The 6,102-nt window shown below is 49.0% G+C and overlaps 1 protein-coding gene across 1 annotated transcript in view; it reads left to right on the forward strand.

Annotated features, from left to right (window-relative positions):
• The window catches only part of LOC113215629 (proton-coupled amino acid transporter-like protein pathetic), a 35,888-nt gene that overhangs the window by 5,392 nt on the left and 24,394 nt on the right, over positions 1-6,102 (forward strand). The window lies entirely within an intron of this gene.

Consider the following 6,102-nt stretch of genomic DNA (forward strand, 5'->3'; position numbering starts at 1 on the left):
GGGGGGGGGGAGTGCTGGGCCCAGTATAGGCCTCTCTCCCCTGCTCTCCATTCGCCTTCCGCTCCCTTCCGTCCCCTCTCACGTCGCCGACCCTCCTGCCCGCTTTTTCACAGTTAGGTAACGTTCCTAACGCTTCCATCACTGCAAAGACTATAAAGTGAGGGCTCTTGCTCTGGCAGGAACGAGAATTGTTTCCTCGTGTTTCCTTGTTAATCTGAACCACCCCTAATATTAGTGATTTTAAATAAGATCACGCTATAATAGCAAAGTTTTAAAACGATCATGAGGCAAGCGTGAAAATTTCCTGCTTTTCAGATGTGACATGTGACATCTGACTTTTGCATTTGCAGTGATCTTGTGTTTTGCCTCTTCGCTTTGTGCCCTCCTGAAACTTGGTTGCTTACATGTAGCGCTACATCTTTGGGGGAAGGGCTGCCGCCAGCTGTGTCAGGTCAGAGGCTGTCCTTGGTTACTCCTGGACCTGGCTGACCGGCCTCCCTCCCCCTACACTGGAATCACATTAGAGTCCGACAGATGCTCCATCCACCTCAGCTGGGAAGTTCGGGCCTCACAGTCAGCCTGGGGTCTTTGTGACATCTTTGTCTTTGTCAGTCTTCCTACACTCTCCGAAAGCCAAAGTAAACCCACGCGAAACCGATGTTGGTCTAACACTTTTAACACTTTGCAATAACGCGATCTGTAGATCAATATAAATCGAGGTATGGACTTGAAATTTTAAGACTTTCTGAAATGGTCAGTGCACTCCTGGGGGCCAACACGGCTAGTGCGTGCTAGCGCAAATCCTGGCACCGAGCCTACCCTACAAACCAAACAATGATATTCACGCACGTCTTTTCCATTTTTATCAGGCCCGGTATAATGGGGGTCGGGGGTCACCCCCCACCCCCCCCAATCATCACTTAATGAGCCGCCTGAAAGGTGGGCAATTTGTGCTACAAAACCCCTGTAAGTAGGCAACGCATCCCATAGTGCCCCCCCCCTTTTCAGCCGGACCTTATACTGCTCCTGATCTTTATGTGTTCCAGTGGTTGTTGCACTGATAAACTAAGTGTTCAACTGCTCAACACTTGTAATAGGTGTGCACTTGCAAGTGTACAACTCCTCGGTTGAACACTTCCTTATAGATTTAACGGTCACTGTGTATGCAAGTGCACACCTACCGAATTGCAAGTATTCAACTTGCAGTTGCACACTTACAAGTGTTGAGCAGTTGAACCCTAAGTTTATCAGTGTGGATAGCGGCATGTCACCCGTGGTGTTCAGCGCTGTGTGAGCAGGGGGTGTCTGAACCCAGAGGGTCGATAATATGCACATAGGAAAGTTTCACGCTGCTCATCGTGTGTTCACCCCGTGCTTGGTGTCGTCCACCTTCGCAAACCGGCTGTGGTGGCGGTCAGCCTGAGGGTCAATACGCGAATGAACGCGAATGAAGAAGCGAGTAACGATGCTTCGTAGCAGCGCCCCAGCCGCCCCAGCCCGCCGCCAATGCACCGCGGTAAGCCGGTCAAGCCCCAAGGCATGGCGGAGCGTGTTGGAGCGTGGCGGAGCGTGGCGGAGCATGGCGGAGCGTGGCGCGAGCGACGACAACAAGAGCCCCGTTACGCCGCTACTTTCGCTCGAGGCGTAAAGCCCTCTCCGATTAGTAGAGCCCACGTAACTGATATTCAGCGAATTTTTAAATAAAAACAACGAGCTAGTGGTAGTTTTATTCATGAAACACTTCGGTCGATAAAGTCGACAACTGTGATACGACAAATTTAATATGTCATTATACTTTTACTTTTACTTTTACTGCTGTGCAGTCTCTGCAGTGCTCGGGAACGAGTGAATTTAGATAAACACATTAAACCACTAGGTATTATGGTGCATAATTCAGAATTGTATACAGCCTTAATATACTTTTAAGTATGCACAAATTTTATGGCTGTATAAAATTCTGCATGTTTATGCACGACTTAATATGCATAAGGATTTAGTGTGCACTGCCAAGCCAAACTGAACAATGGCCGCAACAGTCCTCAGTCCTGATTAAAAAAAAAAAAAACAAAAAAACACTGCAAATGCAAGAGACAGATCACCACGAATTTAGGGTGAGATCACTGGAAAAAATAAGGCGACATGTGTCACATTAATTGGTGTGACCACAATCGATAAATACGGTCACTGTCACACCACATACATACCAGGGACGTCACATTTGTAATGTGACACATGCCACATTAAGTTTTTTCCAGTGATTTTGCCCCTGACTTTAATTGAATGATATATTTTTTAAACCCTGCTCTTACTGACAGGGATTCTTAAATGTTACTCAGATTTAGTGAGGTCGAGATTATGAATCCTTATCAAAAAGGAGTGAGCTTTCCCAATCATCACTCAAACGGAGGCAGATTTATCAAAGAATTGCTCTAATCCGCTCTAATCAAACGATGCTATCTCCTAACAGTAAAGCTCCCAGGAGAGCGAGGAAATTTATAGTCTTTTATACTTTTCAAGTATAGGGTAGTTTTACTTTTTGTTATCTGTTTACTTGCCATTTTCATTATAATGTTGGGAATTTCTTTAGTGGAAAAATAGTGATACTTCTACCTACTAATTTACCAAGTGTACCAAGTGTACCTATATATATATAGGAAGTACCTTGTTGCTGCTTGCTGGTTGCTGTTGATAAATCCCATGACGGGGGTAAATAATATTCTTTCAAAGTTCACCTCATCTTCCGGAAGGCAAGTGGTGAAGACCCCCCAGCAAGGAGTTTCTATACAAAGACGGCGAACAGAGCATCGAAGAGTACAATGAGCTCCGCGGTGCCTCGTAGAGGGGGGGTGGGGTGGAGGGGGCACCCAAACAAAACGTCGCGGTGGAGCGCGGAGGCCGCCGCATCGCGTAGTGAAGCGCGCCGAGTGCCATTTAGCCATTGCGTCACTGCCGGGCCGGGCCAGGTCGGGACCACGGCACCTCGGAGGTGAGGTGAGTCACCTGTCCGACCGGCGTGGACCACTTACTCGTTGCGATCCGCATTATGCAGTGCGTTGCCCCAGCGGCTGCGGGTTGCGTTAGGAAAAGGAGTAATTCTGTGCTCCACTAGCCTTGCACACTGCAAAGCCAACAGTGTTCTTAGTACACACATTTGTGTGTACTTGGCCATAATGTATGTCCTTAACTTGGATATCGCACACACATGTACATTCACGGAGAAAAATGATTTGTACGCTGCAACCAAACTGCGTCCAGTCTGCCCCCTGAACTGTGATGATAGGACTTTTCAATTAAAACTAATAAGCTGTTATGACTGAGCGTCTAAAATTTTAAATACTGCCGTTGTGCTTTGTTTAGTCGAGGTACCCGAATGCCTTCAATGCTTGTGTACGAAACCCTTGGCAAAACCGTGTTTTTATGTTCTCTCCAAACATCTCTGGTCGCTGTGACCAAACTCTCTGGTCGCTGTGACCAAACTGTCTGGTAGGATGACCGCCGAGATGCGAAGTCACCTCCAGCCGAACGAGCTCGGTTGCGACAGCTGGCTCCCCCACCTGTCGTAGTAGCTCAGTGGCTCCGTGCCTGGCGGCTGGATAGTAAGCCGGGTCCGGCAAGGGTTCGATCCCCGGTCGGAGCGTAACCAGTTTCCTCAGCGCGGTGCCTCTGTAGCCGATCAGGGGCCCGGGGGGGATGGACTGAGTTTCTGGAAAATCGGAAAAGGGAGAAAACTGAGCTACTTTTTCCAAAACTTGTCACCCAACGCAATAAAAATGTTTATATGCAGCGACTAAACTCCTTTATCAATATCAAAGAAGTGCAATTAAAGATGAGAACTAGACGTCTTTGTCCCTTTCGTAGGAAATTTTTGACGGACTGACTAAAGTAAAGTGACTAGAACACTTCTGTTAGTATAACCAAAATGTTTAAACCTATAGCAACTAAACTGTTTGGTCGTGACAACCAAAGGTTTTATCGCAGTGACCAAACATTTTTCTCAGTGTGTGCACTATGGCAAGTGCACACTCATGCGTGTACTTTGGCAACTCTTGAAACTCGACTGTAGTCTAGTATCACAGTTTTAACTGTAGTACTAATGGTACTGCAGTTATTTGTGTGATACCATGCGTGTCCTGCAGTTATAAGTAAGTAAGTGTAGGACACTCAGTGTGTTGACAGGTATGATCTTTGTAACAGGGACTTTGTATGAGATGAGGGTTGGTTCGGAAATTGACAGTCAACTTCAAAGTTCAAAAATATTTGTGTCCGTCGGGACTGAGATTTGAAGAGCGCTGCCTGGCTGGACTGCGGCACCTGCGCCGCATGACTTCTGGCGTGAAGTATCATCAACGAGAGCTAACTAGCGAGTCCATCCCTTTAGGAGCCTGTGACGCCCTGGGTATGGTACAGCACGAAGATGTTGTTTTTTGACTACGGTTTGCCTGTAGTGTATCCTTTACGGCAAAATATGAAGTACGGTTCTGTACTGTGACAAACCGTATACAAAATACTACTGTAGTATCTGCCGTAGTTGTGTACGGTATTTTTATCAGTGTTGTGGAGCATGATTTCCGAGCGCTCCCCGTATCTGTTCTCATTGGTCCTCTATACGTTTGCTATTGAACGTTCAAATATGGAAGCGCAGTGCAGTCGTCCGCAGTCCGGGAAAAGATGAGTCAACTGCTCCTGATCGCCTGCCAACGCGCTTCCGGGAGGCGGCTCGGCCTATGCCTCGTCCCATGGCAGCAAGAGACTAGTCTCTTGATGGCAGGCGTGGTGGCTTACCGTGCGGCGTGGCAGTGACATTGGCCCCCGTCCAGCCCAGTCAGTGTCCTCTGCCACTATGTCCCGACCCGTGCAACAGGTCCGGGAACGTGACTGCTAGATGAAATAAAAACAAAAAACGGACCGGCGAAGAGAGCTATATCAGGAAAATCGCACACAAGTATTCGTAAAGAGAATTATAATCCGGCGTTCACTGCTCGGCCGCGTGGTTTCTCTAACAAGTAGTGCTGTATATCTCACCTCCGAATCGGAGGAAGATGAGAGATTAGGGTGATGTGTCACGTGGAAGGGCAATTACCTTCAAGCGGACTAAATTTGCCGACGACGTGACATCACGCCTCTATCGAAATACGTCGTCCCGTTTACTTTCACTTTAGGACACTTGTTTGTTACTGCTCTGATTGGTGCTTGGCTCATGCTGAATTTTTGAAGTTGAAATTGTGTTTGGTTCAAGGCTGTGTTTGTAGGCTTGAGCAGAGGAATGAATGGCCTTTCTCCAACGAGCACTGAGACGAGGTGGCACAGTGTGTAGGGCAGGAGGAAGATGTGAAGGGAGGGGAGGGGGGGTAATCTAGGTCACATGTCTTTTAGTCAGGTCAACAACTAAGCCGTCCTTTGTAGTCCTGTTTAGCCTCATCGTCGCATTTTGGTTATACGCGTCCACAAGACAGATGAGTTCCCCCCGCCCCCTGTTATGATATTGGCTCGATACGGCTCGTCTCGCAGGGCCCAACAGCGCCGCCACTTTTACCGCGACGGGGCCCGCTGAGAGTGAGAGTGGTGGGGCGAGATGGGTCGGGGAGGAGGGGGTGAGGGGGGCGCTGCGGCCAGCACCAGTGGCGCCACTTTTGAATTCAACCGCAAGAATGTATGTCGCCGGAGCCTCCTTCATGCAGTGGGTCAGGTCAGGCCTGGTCAGACCTGGGCAGGCCTGGTCAGACTTCCCATGGCCGGCCGTGCAGCCTTGTACACCGGTACAGCACGCCGGCCGGCTGCCCCAATAACATGCCATCATCCACGAGCGCCACCACGCGGCCGCGCCACGCCACGCGCCGCTGCCCCCCTCCCCTCTTTCCCCTGGATGTAGCAAGGTCGCCCCCCCTCCTCCCCCGTTGCGCGCTCGTGTGAGTGAGGATGAACCAAAGCTCTGAGTGCCCCCCGGTCTCATTAAGCGTACGCCTCTCTTTTTACACTTCCATGTGAGCTTCCATCCCTGGATGCCCCCTCTTTTCATTTTTAATTTTAGAATCTCCATTTTTAACAGGAAAATACATGCCCACCTATTCCATTCTGTGCCAATCCCTCCCGGCACAGGTGCGG

This window comes from Frankliniella occidentalis, unplaced genomic scaffold, assembly GCF_000697945.3.
Source record: "Frankliniella occidentalis isolate FOCC.00 unplaced genomic scaffold, Focc_3.1 Scaffold46, whole genome shotgun sequence".
In the NCBI taxonomy this organism is placed as follows: Eukaryota; Metazoa; Arthropoda; class Insecta; order Thysanoptera; family Thripidae; genus Frankliniella; species Frankliniella occidentalis.